Source organism: Elgaria multicarinata, chromosome 10 (genome assembly GCF_023053635.1).
Source record: "Elgaria multicarinata webbii isolate HBS135686 ecotype San Diego chromosome 10, rElgMul1.1.pri, whole genome shotgun sequence".
NCBI lineage: Eukaryota > Metazoa > Chordata > Lepidosauria > Squamata > Anguidae > Elgaria > Elgaria multicarinata.
The window spans coordinates 56,477,529-56,492,676 of record NC_086180.1 but is presented as its reverse complement, the minus strand read 5'-3'; the positions used below and the strand labels follow the sequence as shown (position 1 = coordinate 56,492,676).

General features: G+C 41.2%; 1 protein-coding gene across 1 annotated transcript in view; it reads right to left on the bottom strand.

Moving 5' to 3' along the window:
- Nucleotides 1–13,945, bottom strand: part of OCIAD1 (OCIA domain containing 1) — a 236,243-nt gene extending 222,298 nt beyond the window's left edge. The window contains exon 1 of the mRNA XM_063135795.1: nt 13,942–13,945. The gene's annotated coding sequence lies outside the window, so the exon portion shown is untranslated. The remainder of the gene's footprint in view (nt 1–13,941) is intronic.
- Nucleotides 13,946–15,148: the final 1,203 nt, after the last annotated feature.

Genomic DNA, 15,148 nt, shown 5'->3' with positions numbered 1-15,148 from the left:
AGCCACGTCCTTTACGAGGCTGTTGCACGCCAGCCTCGCAGCCCTAGACGCTGCCTGTCGGGGGATTTCTTGCACTGGACCTCCCATGTGCGTTTCACAGAGGCAGTAAGTACGTCTGTCGCGCGCCTTATAATGGAAAGTGCAGCCGCCTTCGCTGTCCCGTTTCCAGTGCGTTTTATTTCTAACGTTTATGTTATGTTCAAAATAAAAACAAACCCAGGGTTGGTAGCTAAGGATGTGTGAAACCTCCTGAGAAATATGGCTTAGACGGATTAAAAAGAAAGAAAAAGGAGAGAAAAAACAGTTATGCTTCTCTGGAAAGCCTTCAGATGCTTTGCACCACCAACTACTTCTGAATCCAGATAGGCAAAATTCGATGGCAACCAAATGCCTGCCCAAAGTTTAGCACATGGAGACCCTTTCAAGCACAGACATCATATGCCCAAGCAAGAACCTTCAAATTTGCTTTAGATTTTGTTTTAGGCAAAAACTGACAGCAATTCCAATTATTTATGTGTTCCAGGGCATCCATGCATAGGCAGCACTTCTGTCACAGGGGTATTGCATTCCTCCAGTACTCCAACGGCAGTATTTTATACTTGCAAAAAGTGTAATAATTCCTTCAGATTCAGTTGCAATGGCAGCAAGAAATGCCATGAATGTGTGCTAGTCCCACTGAAGAGCACTTAGCCCTGGGAAGAACTGCCTAGTGAATTGTGCACATAGACACCAGTTATCACTCACACACACACACACACACACACACATGCTTATTCTCTCTCTCTCTCTCTCTCTCTCTCTCTCATACATGCACACACTTTTGCCCCTACCATTTTCTGATTATTTTAAAGCCTTTTGTTTAAAATTTATTGTTTTAGGATGACCATTTACCAGCTACAACTAAGCACAAGGATTCTTGTAGCTCTTTAAAAACAAACAAAACATTCTGAGCACTATTCTCCCCACCACACCCTGGAAAGAATGCCTATCATTTCGAAAACATTTTAATATTTATATTATTCTTAGCTGTCTGTGCACACACAATGTCAAATGATGCATTTGTATGGGGGTGGGGGAGAAGTGTCAAACATGGTTCTTCTGGAGCAAGGCTATATCCCTGCTCCCTTCTATTACAACATATAGCACAATTGTCTCTTTAAAGAAATGTATGGCACTACAGCCCTAAGCATAAAACACATTAAGAGCTCACAACATAGACGTGGATGAGTGCTTCCTCCTGCATTTGGACTGGAAAATAGGGCGGGGGGGGGGGGGAGAACCATGGCTTAATGGTTGAGCACAGGCATCTTCAGTTAAGTCAGCAGGCAGCAGATCATGGGAAAGACTTTGTGCTTGAGATCCTGGTACGCTGCTGGCCATTGGAGTACGCAACACTGGGCTAGGTAGTCAAATAGCCTGAGCATGTACAAGCCCTTCCCATATTCCTATCAGCCACCTTTGAGATGCAAGGGGTTGGGGTGGGCATTCAGTTGCTGAGCATATGCTTTGCATGCATACACAAGGTCTCAAGATCCAATCCCAGGCAACCAAGGTAGGGCAGATAAGGGGTAGGAAACCTCCAGCCAGCAGGCAATATGTAGCCTCATGGGGATTCTCCAGCCAGCCCATGGCACTCACTCCTCCCGACAGCTATTAGGTTTTGGTTTTTTTTTAAGGCTTCCATCGGTACCAGTGTCAGCTTCTTCTTTTTTACAGCCTAAAGGCTGCATGGGCAGGGGAGGAGATTTTCAGAAGGGTGGCAGCTTTGGGAGGGGAGGGGCTAAGCCTCCACTCCCCATCCATTGCAGCCCTGCTGAAAATTGCCTAATTTTAAAGCATTATGCTTTTTTAGAAAGCTGATATGACATCAATGGGAGCCTTATTGCTGTGGAGAGAGGAGATGGAGGCAGCTGCCACCAGAGAGAAAGAGAAAAGAAGGGAGAGAGAAGGGTAAAGAGAGCAAGAAATGCAGGAAGGGAGTGATAGTGGGATGGATGGATGGATGGATGGATGGATGGATGGAAGTACGTGAAAGAGAGCATGGGGTGGCTTTGGCCCAACCCACTTTTGGCTCCAGCTTCATCTGCCATTGGGATGCAGCCCCCAACAGATTTCCCCAAAGGGGATGTGACCCTGTGGGGCGGGGGAGTTCTCCACCCCAATGTAAACAATACTGCACTAAATGACTCAGCACTCTGGCTTGGTTTAAGGCAGCTTCCTACATTCCTCTGCATAGAAATAAAAAATTAAATAAGCCACAATATGATGTGGATACATGATGTCACTGGTCTTCATTCATGGTGCAAGCACAATCTGTCGGGTCATGTAGTCATCTTCCTCTTGCCAAAGGCACCATGGAATTATTGCACTTGCTGAGCTGCTGGAGGTGCTTTGTCATCACTCCCTGTCCCCAAGTATGTGCCACTTTAAGCAGCTGCCTCACACTGCCTAGGCCAACCCTGGAAGATAGGTCAAGGAACTAGAATTGTAATACAATTACTACAGCTTTTGAAAACAGAATAAAATGTTGAGATATTGAAGGTTCGAAGTAGTACTCTGATTAGTATTGCCATGCTAAACAGAGAGTGATGATAGTAGGCTTGGGATGGTAGGTGTGAACAGACATCCTTGAAATTAGTACCTATGCTTTAGGGGCAAATGAAAAGCCTTGAGAGCTAGATTTGGCCTCTTAGCCTCCATCAGCCTAACCCTATACTCGATCCTATAGCGGTTGGTGTATTGTGGAATTTTAAAGGTACCAGACAACCTCAAGTCTGCTGTTGTTTGGTCCATACAAATAAATGAGTAAATAAATAAATAAATAAATAGGTAAGGACTTCAGCCAGTTACCAGTTTTCTGTGTTTGGAAATTGTTGAGAAAATGGTTGCTCTGCAAACTTGAGGCACCTTTGGACAATACCAGTATTCTGGATTGCTGCTAGGAGTTTCATATGTTACATTTTGGTTATACACTTCAGACATCTAATATTTGTGGCTTTGATCAAAATCTTAGCCTAGAGATCAGTGAAGGCAATTGTGCCCTACTGATTCTGCTATCTTCCTGCTGACTTTGATATCAGTGGCCAGAGGTGTTAGTAGCACATCTTCAAGACCTAGCAACTGGTCCACCCCCTCCTTTCCCTTCCTCCTGTCTGGCCATGGTGACCAATGAGGGGTCTCCATTGGCCGGGACATGCCTCTGCTACAAATCCGGAGCAAGGTGACAGACGGGCAAATACACGTCGGCGCCTTGCTCACAACAAAAAGTCTCAGTAAGTCGATGACTTTTTAAATTCGGAGCTTCAGGGGAATGCCCTGGGACGGCTCCACATATAAATGACCTAACATCACTGTGGATCCATCCCAGGGCTTTCCCCTCGTCATGACAAGCCCCTAGTGTGGAAGGAAGTATAGCAGACAATAAATATTTCTGGTTGATGATACAAATAGTCATGCTTGATTCCAGACATCCGATCATCCTGGCTTTATCTAAGCCTCCCTATCTTTCTGCAATTTAAACCTACTGTTATGAGTCATAGGCCTAATCTGCACCAAGCAGGATATTGCACTATGAAAGCAATATGAAAGCAGTATATAAAAGGCAGGAGCCACACAACTGCTTTATAGTGGTATTGAAGTGCACTGACAACTGTTGTGGCCCATTGAGATAAAGACTGATCTTTTCTGGCAGGCCTATCCAATGGAATTTTAAGATGTTTTTAGAATGTTTTTTAGGATGTTTTAACAATGTATATTATATTTTAATTTAGTTTTATGTATTTTGCTGTTTACTGTTGTTCCCCGCCTCGATCAAGATGGAGAGGCGGGTAAGAAATATTATTATTATTATTATTATTATTATTATTCTGCTTTCATGCCTCTATATCTTGCTTGGTGTGGCTCTTGCCTTTTATATACCACTTTCATACTGCAATATCCTGCTTGGTGTAGATTAGGCCAATTCTCAGAAGATACAATGAAAAATTGCTCTTTCATTTCTTTCTGGCAATCTTTTAGATATATAAGTATTGTTGACCCGTCTGCTGCTCACTACCACTTAATCTTTCTTTCTTTAGACTAAACATATTCAGTTCCTTTAGTCTTCCCTGAGGTCAAGATAAGAGCACAGCCCCTTTTATCTATAAATGTAACTTATAAAATGCGGTCTGCTGTTTGAGATATTTACACACCCATATTCTGTAGAATTAGCTATAGGCAAACTCATTTAGACTGAATTTTAATGGGAAAACTTTGCTTAGAGTAATGTTAAGTTGAAGAAAACAGTTCCGCTATGACAGAACATTAAGAATTACAGTATTGTGCAACAGGCAGCCTATGAGCCCAATCTGATCCAAATGCGTTGAGTTATAGGCCCACCATTCTGCAATGCCACTTGGCATTTTTAGCCCTGGGGAACGCTTTTAGCTTTAGTAAACCTGAAATGTGTCCAGAGAAATGTGTCCAGAGAAATGTGACAAAGTTAGTGAAGGTCCCAGAGACAAAGCCCTGTAAAGAAAGATTGAAGGTGTTGGGTAAGTTTAGCCTGGAGAAGAGATTATTAAGAGGCAACATGCTAGTCATCTTTAGATATTTGAAGGTGTTCCAAATTCACCCATATGGGGCAAATTTGTTTTCTATTGCTCCATATAGTAGGATCCAAACCAACAGATCCAAATTCCAATAAAAAGGATTTGGACTAAACTTTAGAGAGAACATCCTGACAGTATGAGCTATTTGGTAGAGAAAAAGGCTGCATCAGAAAGTGGAGGAGTCTCCTTTATTAGAGCTTGTAAGCAGAAGATGGAAGGGCATTTATTTGGAATGCTGTAGTAGCGGATTTCCTCCATTAAGAGAGGATTAGTCTAGATAACCTTCAAGGTCCCTTCGAACACTATGAGTCTATGAACCATCTAGCCTTAGGAAAGAGGGAAACTGACAGAAACAAAACTGACAGAAACTGCCACTCTGGTGTATTGTAACAATATCAACTGGGGCAGGCTGGGAAGTCCAAGTTTCTGTGAGAACACGAAAAGAAAGAGATAATTGTAGAATGACTGACATTAATTGCAGAATGTAAATTTCCAAGACCAAGTAAGGCAAAGGAATGGCAATCAGAGGATGATGCAGCCTAGCTGGGATTAAAAGCAACTCCGCCAACAAACAACATTTTAAAAAGAGAGGGAGACACACACACACACAAAGAGCGAGAGAAAGAAAGAAAGAAAGAAAGAAAGAGAGAGAGAACCATCTCTTTGAGTCTGCAAAGTACTTCATTGTGCTCACCCTCAAAATTCACTTGCTGGTGTAGGCCATTAATATTTCCATTCTAGAGTTAGGATATTGAGGTTGATAATAACATTCCAAGGAAAATGAATCCAGGACATCAACACAGGAGGTAGGGCATCAATGCAGGTCTCCCAGATACAAGTCCACCCACTATAATATATTGGTTTGGTTGGTCCTTTAGCTTAGCTCTCTTCAGCAGAAGGCAATTTATTTTTATATGTTTACTTCTTATACTGGGAAGGAAAATAAAGTATATTGGTTTTGCTGAAAATAATTTGGGGAGCTCTTTCATTATGTCTTTGCAATTGTTTATTGTGTTCGTAAGTCAACCTGATTTGTATCCCTTCTTCCCAGACAACAATTTGAGAAATTACTATAACTATTGCATTGGTGTCCAGTCTATAGAAACCAACAGAAAAATTCTTGGTGATAAATGGTGACTACTGTGTGTTAACAAATCAACATCCCTTGTCAATTTATCACTTCAGTCTTTTGATGGTGAGGAAGGTTTAATAAAAATGACACCTCAGACTCAAAAAGATAGGTTTTTAATTAATAAGCTTATTCGACAGTTCCAGATTTTGATCTGTTTTAACTTAGATCATTGCTTCAGTAGCTGCTGTCTATTAGGATTATGATAGACCATTGTGTCTGAGACACAGGGCTCCTAATGTTACTAATCTGGACCCTCCTGTAATGCTTCATGAAAGAGGCAGGGAAATGGCACCTTAAAAGCTTCAACTGGAAGCACCAGAATACATGATGTTTCTGACAAGTGTTTCATACGTGCAGACTGAAAATTCTGTCCCCCATCTCTTTTAAGGGTGTCCAGTAAAAACAGGATTCTGAGGTGAGGGAAAGAGGCAAAATATTTTTAATTAATATTTATATACTATCTTATTTGCTAAAAAGACACCAAAGCAATTTACAATTTAAACTAATAAATCTAAATACAATAAAAAAAATCAGAAGAGGAAAAAATAATATTAAAAGCCTTCAATATAAGTCCATCTTACAAAGATGTTATTTTTCCTCGTATAACTGAAGAGCAGCCATTTATGTATATTTATTTATGTGGGGGAAGAATCAATTTGGGACTAATTGTGCAATCGTCTATTTAGTATTAAACCCCATTTATTTCAATGGGATGTATTCCCAAACGTGTATAAGAGTGCAGCCTTGTAAGAGTGGAGGCTAAACATAATCCATGATCCTGGTGACAACATTTTCTTGGCTGCTATTAAATATAATCCACATTTACTGTTTTCTTTATTCATAGAAGTAAATGGGAAACATTGAGAACTCTTACAAGCTGTATTGTATAGTCCTACCTCCTCAACTGCATCAGAAAAACTCTTCTTTTAAAGTAATTCTTTCGTACAACCATTTATCATAAGAGAAACTGGAGATTAATGTGGGTAGGGAGAAACTTGCTCCTGTCACTCAGTCTGCTATCCAGACAGAGGACACGAAACACAGACATAGTGGCTGGGAAAAATAATGAGCTTATAGCCTTTTGGATGCCCTCTTCTCTAAGACAAGCTGCAGCCACGGATCTGAATCTAATTTCTGTGCATTCTGTTTCTTTTAAAACCAAGGTTTGAGTACTCTATTCTACAAAAATAATGCCACAATACAGTTGGAGATGTATTTATTTATTAATCCATATTATGTTTTTTGATAGTTACAGTGCAATCAAATGCAGAAGATGTGTGCACCCCAGCTTAGTGGTTGATGAGAGGACAACACTTCTGTGGCACCAGAATCGTGGACATCCCTTCCACTGAAATTGGCCCTTTTTATTTTCTCTTCTTTCTCTCTCTTCTCCCATATTGACTTTGGGGTTTTTCTGTAAGCTAACTGGCCACGTTGGTTGTTCCAGATCTGGCTGTAGATACAAGTGGGGAATGGACCCTCACTTTTTCTCCCCCCCCTTTTTGTTTACAAAGGAGGAAACGATTAGTGCTAGAACCTGGTTTTTCAGGGCCTTTGGGCAACCCCCCCCCCATGTGCCCTTCCTCTAGTAAATCTACCTTCTCACAGCCATTGTCACCTGCCGTTATTGCTTCTCCTCTTCTTTCTCATCATTGCTACCACTTGCTTGCTTGCTTGAAAGACAGAAAACCAGTGAGCAAATAGACAGTGGCATCATCTCCTGCTCCTCCTTTTCACACCCACTGGGCCAGATTGAGAGGCAGGTGAACAAGCAGATGGCAGAGGTGAAGAGGAGGAGCAAGTCCAGGAGGATCTTGTCAGAAAAAAATAGATCTGGGCCAGATCTACACCAAGCAGGATATAGCGTTATGAAAGAAGTATATAAGAGGCAGGAGACACACTACTGCTTTATAGCGGTATTGAAGTGCACTGACAATTGTTGGGGCCATGCACTTTATCACACCAACGTTACACTGCGCAATCACTGCGAATTGCATGCAAAGGACTCCGAAGTTTTCCAGCTTATAATCTGCTTTTATTGTGAAGTACTCCCATGCATCCTGCTTTAATTCCGCTTCTTAACCAAAAGAAGTGCAATATTTTGCTACTAGTTTTCGAGTGTATCATTTGTTGTTTTCCAAGTGGCCACTGGGGTGCAGGAGCAGGATTTGAAGAAAAATTAAACAAATGCTTACATCTGCGTAAGCTTTAAAGATAAAGACATCAAAATTGGCATGGTAATAGATATTAAGGAGAGCTTTAAGCATACCAAATTTGAATTGGATTGGGTCATCTGTTGATTTTTTATGATTTTTTTACATTTCCCCCCTTAAACCCATTTCCTGGTATGCAAAGGATCTAGCTGCCCGGTAGCAACAACAACAATAACGGCGGCAGCTTAGCGCTGTAGGGGATAATTTGAGGGAAACAGGTACGTGGGATGAAGCTCCATGACATATACCCTATACCGTTTTCATTGTGCTATATCCTGCTTGGTGTGGCTTCTGCCTCCTATATACCACTTGCATACTGCTTTCATAGTGCTATATTCTGCTTGGTATAGATCTGGCCTTACTCTGGCCTTCTCTCCCCACTCCTGTTTTAGTGCCTTTTTGTTTTAGTACTGATATTAAAACAGTGTTTCTCCTGCATTATGAAGTTATTGGATCTTGCAGCCCCTTCTCCTCTTCCATCCCATGTAGAACATGGAAATGCAGAACTCCTCCTTTGCTTTTTTTTAAAAAAATCCTCAACGATCTCACAGTTCCATAAGCCAACTACCTTCTGTATATTGGAATCACCAAGTTATTCCCCATACCCATTACCACACCTATTATTAAACCTGGAGTCTCCGGCAGAGTATTGTTGCTAATCAAACCCTGACCTCATTGCTCCCCTGACCCCTTCTAGCTGTTGCCGAGACCAATTGCCCAGGCTTTACCTGCCTATTTATTTATTTATTTATTTATTTATTTATTTATTTATTTATTTCAAATTATTTCTTATCCTAATAGCAACAGGCCAAGATTCTTTGTCCTTCCTTTGTTCCTTACTGCCACTGGGAAATGGAGTCCTATGCACCATGCTGCTGGAGTAGTATTGTATAGTGGATAGAGAGTTGGTGTAGTGCAGAGCTTTGGAAATTGTGGTCCTTGGACCACTGGTAGTCTATGAGCTCCGTTTAGGTGGTCTGTAGGAAAGCTGCAAAACAGTAAATATCCATATGTGGCTCTGTACATTATTTCCCCACCCCCACCCCGATGATGGAGATTGGGGCCATTTGGAACAGGGCTGGATTTCTGAACAAAGATTACTGACCTAGAATGCTTTCTTTTCTCAAGTTCCTCTTTAATAAGGATAAATCCCATGTTGCCATGGGCAGTAGTAGTACTGTTCCTTTCCTGTTTTTCCGTCCTTCAGTCCCCTCACCACAGAGGAGCTCATGAATAATGCAAATGTGTCTCATGCATAGTGAATCCCCCATCTAAAATTTGCATGCGATGCGCCCCCTCCCCCTGCACTCCAATTGGCTGCCTTTGTCCCTCCCTACTGGTGGCAAGAACCTGCCCACATGGCTGGGTTTAGGACCCTCCTTCGTATCATACTGATTGTCATCATGGTGGCAAAGGGGTTGCCCTACCTGTTTGGTGCAGAGCAAATTAATTGCTATTGAAGCTTGAAATTTAAACTTTTTCAAAATTTCAAGAATTTCTGCATGTCTGCACTGCTCAATCTTCAGTTTAAAACAGAAATGAGTAAAATTGGTCTGGTAGATCTCGAGTAATAACTGTTACACTACCATATTCTTATATAGATTTCGGGCTTCTACACATGGAGCATTTATCCTGCAATTGAGATTGATTACTCACAGATTGTCCAGGTCCTTTACATGATGTCCTTTACAACAGCGCCTCCTGTGTTTTCCAAGCATTTTTTACAGCTTAATTTGAAACAGAAATAATGAGCTAACAAAAAAGAGGATATGGTGCTATATATACAGCCACTAAATGTTGATGTTGTTAATGAAACGTATAGATCTCACAGATAAATGGGCACCCATGTCCACAAGAACCAATGAATTGGAGGGAGAAGGAGAAGGGGTGGGGTAGCAATACCAGCAAGCATGAGCTGGCACTGTGAAAAGGTACACAAGGCAAAATGATGCAACAATGTAAGCACATGAAAGTAACCAGCACTTGACACGCTAATGAAACAGAGGTGGAAATCGTGGATGCATACCAGCAAAAAAAAGTAGGTGTGATGGAGTTCTAAATCCTCCCCTGAGCTGCCTTTCATTTATGGAAATCGAAAAGCCCTCTCTCACATGAATGTAGAAGAGCTGAATGGGGAAATGATCTGAGGGAAATGGTTCAGTACTTCTCCCCCAGCACAAATTCTGCCCTGATCGAATTTGTGCATCTCATACTTCCTTTTCATTAAAAAAAAAGAAAGAAAAAGAAGAAAGAAAAGGGAGATTGTTAAACAAGTCTGAGGTATAGCATGTAGTTTGGGCTTTAACCTATACTGAATTTGTGGAAAGAGAGATAAGGGGAGTCATTCAGAGAAAAAAATATGCATCTAAAATATTTCATGAGTAATAACAGGGCACTTCAATCACAGTATTGTCTTCCTCTTTTTTGTGTTCCTTTTATTTAAAATCGGACCCCAATATATCCAGGGCAGGAATTCTATTCTAATACATTACTGCCCAGTCTCCAACATGCTGTTGGCTCTCTATCCATATGCAGCTACTAAAAATTGCTGTCACGTATTCAACTGTTTCCTGATTATTATTTTTTTAAAAAATTGTTTTGTAATGTTACCATTAATCAGCAAATGAGAACACAGTGACTCAGGACCCAATGTTCCACTGTCTGTACCATCAGTTTCAATTGATAATGCTTTCCCATTTACATCCATGGCCACATGCCCACTGATTTTTTTGGGCACAGGACTCTGTCAGGCCCATAAGATCACAATGTATTTTATCTGCTGCCTTTAATAGTTGATCCATAATTAAAAGGTAACACAGCAGTTTCCAGAGTTTTTACTCAAAGAATTGTCAAAAGAATGCTATTCCTGCCTAGGATCAACTTTTGGTCTAGTTGAGGGATATATATGAAGACAACCTGGGGCCTTCCAGATGCTGTTGGACTACAGCTCCCATAATCCTTGACCATTAGCCATGCTGGCTGGAGCTGATAGAATTGGAGTCAAACCACATTTGGAGGTCGACACGTTCTTAACCCCAGCTCCAGGAATTATTCATCATTAGTTCACTAGGCTATAGCAGACCTGCATGGTTTCTGACCTATCGTTTACCATCAGTCATGTACAGTGTCCCCCCAGGGGCTTGATAAAACTTTTGTTTTTGCACTGGCTGCATTCACTTTGTTGGAGCACAAGTTGTACAGGCCTGTGCTGTACTAAATTTATGGTGTCCAGGTGAAAAAAAGAGGATCCTGCCTCTTTAATAGCTGTGCAGAAGAGGAAATTCCAGCAGGTGTAGCTTGCAATACAAATTGAACCTAGGACCCCACTGCTTGTGATCCAATGACTCATTCACAAAGATTATCCTGCTCCTTGATGGTTTCATTCAAAACTGAAATCAATATGATAAAGGGGCATCTCTATTTCTTTCCAACCCCCTTGCATTGAGCAGGGGGTTGGACTCAATGTAGGGTGACCATATGAAAAGGAGGACAGGGCTCCTGTACCTTTAACAGTTGCATAGAAAAGGGAATTTCAGCAGGTGTCATTTGTATATATGGAAAACCTGGTGAAATTCCCTCTTCATCACAACAGTTAAAGCTGCAGGAGCTATACTAGAGTGACCACATTTAAAAGAGGGAAAGGCACCTTCAGCTTTAACTGTTGTGATGAAGAGGAAATTTCACCAGGTTCTCCATATATACAAATGACACCTGCTGAAATTCCCTTTTCATTACAACTGTTAAAGATACAGGACCCCTGTCCTCCTTTTCATATGGTCACCCTAACTCAATGGCCTTACAGACCCCTTCCAACTCTACTATTCTGTGATTCTATGGTATTAAGGCAGGCCTGCACAACTCATAACCCACCAAGCTGAATGCTGTCCGCCAGCTGCCTGAGAAACCTTCTATTTTTGCAGTCCCAGGGGGAGAGAGAAAAAAACAGGTTTATTGCATGACCATACATGGCAGATGGGCTGCGTTCAGCTTGATGGATCACAGGTTGTGCAGTTATTCTATCTCAGCTTTACTATTCCACACATTTATTTATTTTGAATTTTTCTGTACTGCCCTTCAGTAAAAACTCTCAGGGTAATAAACAGTAATAAAAATATAAAGTACTACACACACAGAGAGAGAGAGAGAGAGAGAGAAGCAATTAAAACAAATAGCATTGTGCAGAACTGACAAAACCATAATTAAGACTAGGGCAGGATCTACACTACTGCTTTAAAGTACTTTATAACAGTTTTGACAACTGTTGGGGCCCAGGACACACTCTATATAAAAAGTTGTCAAAACTGTTATAAAGTGCTTTAAAGCAGTAGTGTAGATCCGGCCCTACATTTCATGCTAAGGTACCTGAGCAAATGAAAAAGTCTTTGGAACAGAAGTGACATTAAAGTGGGTACCAGGTAAGCCTCTCTCTGAAGGTCATTCCAAAGACATGGTGCTATAACAGAAAGGGCCCTCGCTGTGGTCACCATTCATATAACTTCAGATGGCACATGGTGGGTCTCAGATTATGACTTCAGAATTCAGATTGGTTTAGGGTGAATGACCATATGAAAAGGAGGACAGGGCTCCTGTATCTTTAAAAGTTGCATAGAAAAGGGAATTTTAGCAGGTGTCATTTGTATATATGGAGAACCTGGTGAAATTCCCTCTTCATTACAACAGTTAAAGCGGCAGGAGCTATACTAAAGTGACCAGATTTAAAAGAGGGCAGGGCACCTGCAGCTTTATCACAGCTTCATCTGTGATGAAGAGGAAATTTCACCAGGTTCTCCATATTTATAAATGACACCTCCTGAAATTCCCTTTTCAATACAACTGTTAAAGATACAGGAGCCCTGTCCTCCTTTTCATATGGTCACCCTAGGATGGTTCATGTAGCAGGGACCTAGATCCTTCAAGAACCCAGATCCAAATCCATTTGTGACTTTATAAATAATCACCAGCACTTTGAATTGTTTTCAAATGCCAATGGTTCCGAAGGGCCAAACCAGACATGATGATGGTAGCAGTTCTATTAGATGAAATAGGATGCAAATTAATGAAATAGTAATATCTGTTTATGTCTTGGAATTAGATTTCATTCACCCCCCTCTCTTTTAAAGTAAATGTTCACATGCACACTATAATAATGACCTGATCCTGATGTATGGCATCATATCCTTTCCCCAAGATTATTTCATCAAATCCCACGTGTATGCAAATTTTTGTATTTAATGGTGAGTGAGAAATGCTTTGCACATGCTCAGAGCGACTCTCATTTTTATGTCCTTGGGTAGAATTTGGCATTGAAAATAGGCTTTGGAACTGAGCCTGGATGACTCTTGTCTCAAAGTAAGCCTTGATTCAGCAAAGCCCTTGAATAAGCAGTAGGTCTCAAGGAGATATTTACAGCCATGGAACAGGGCATGGTTTGATGGATAGTGATGATGCAGTTCCAAGCATAGGGCCTAAGGGTGTAGCACTGAAGAAAACAGGTGACTTAATGAAGGGAAATGTGTTCAGTCCAAAGCACTGCAATTATTATTTTGTCTTCCCTGTTAAGATTGGGACTTTGAAATTCAGGGAATTCCATGAACTTTGAAAAACAAACAGATTTGCAAAGAAGGGTCAACCTCTCACACATATACACAGACAAACCGGTATCAGAACTCTCTCCAGGCAAATGTCTCTTTTCCCTACTGTCCTTATCTGGACAGAGATAGCTTAGCTACAGTTATCCATGCTCTGATAACCTCTCGTTTGGATTACTGCAATGCGTTATATGTGGGGCTGCCTTTGAAAACGGTCCGGAAACTTCAACTGGTACAAAACAGGGCAGCACGGTTACTAACAGGGACTGGCTGACGAGACCACATCACGCCAGTCCTTTTCCAGCTTCATTGGCTGCCAGTTCAGGTCCAGGCCCGATTCAAAGTGCTGGTATTAACATTTAAAGCCCTAAACGGCTTGGGGCCAGGTTATCTGAAGGAACGCCTCCTCCTGTATGTACCTGCCCGGACCCTAAGGTCATCCTCAGGGGTCCTTCTCCATGAGCCCCTGCCAAAGGAAGTGAGGCAGGTGGCTACCAGAAGGGGGGCCTTCTCTGCTGTGGCACCCCGGCTGTGGAATGAGCTCCCTAAGGAGGTTCGCTTGGCACCTACATTATATGCTTTTAGACGCCAGGTGAAGACCTTTTTATTCTCCCATCATTTTAACAGTCTATAAATAAATGTTAACTTGGTGTTTTAAATTTGTAATTTTGCATTGCTGCTATTTTTATCTGGTTGAGCTTTTATATTGTATTTTATATTATGGTTTTATACTGTTGTTTTATACTTTGAATGGTTTTAATTTTTGTGAACCGCCCAGAGAGCTCCGGCTATTGGGCGGTATAGAAATGTAATAAATAAATAAATAAATAAATAAATAAATGTAACCACAACCAAAACTCTTAAAATGCTGTGCTTTCCCCCCGTTTTAACCTCAATATATCCAAAAGCAGGCCTTTGCACACTCGATTCAAATCATTTGAAACCTGAGCAGGCAACCTTGACCAAACCTCTTCTTGCTCTTTCACCTTTCTTTTATTGTTCATATTTATCCTGACCACCTATGTTTGTTTCTTGAAACCAAACTATCTAGAGCGTACACATCCTCCTTCACCTTACCATGCACATTATCAGCTGGGCAACATGGATTTTGTAAATAAACCACAATTCTAGATGTTAACATGATGCTAAATATATGGAACATGTCTGTAAGCCTGGTGGGTCATTTGCCCCCCCCCCCAATTTTTTTTTTTTAAAAAAAACACTGCCTTATATTTCAGGGTAGTTGTAAGACCGGGTACTGGATATTAATGGGCAAAATCCACCCAGCATTGTGGCTTTCAGGGGGCTTTTAAATGTATTGCCATTTTAAGGAACAGCCAGTTCCCTGGCTATTCTAATCTGTCAGGCAACCTTTTACAATTCCACTGGGAAAAGTAAAACCAGCCTGTGTTTAATCTGAATGATCAGGTTAATTACCATATGCTAAGAACATGCAGCAGAGAGACCAGTGATAATAATGAGCAGATTGTGTTCTCAGGGGAGTGTGTAATAATTTAACAGCCCTAAGTAGACAGCATTGTTTCTTTGCAATATCTCAGAATTAAAGAGAGAGAAAACATGCTTACCATCAGAATTTTCATTTCCGCAAAAGGGGCTATTTCTCCC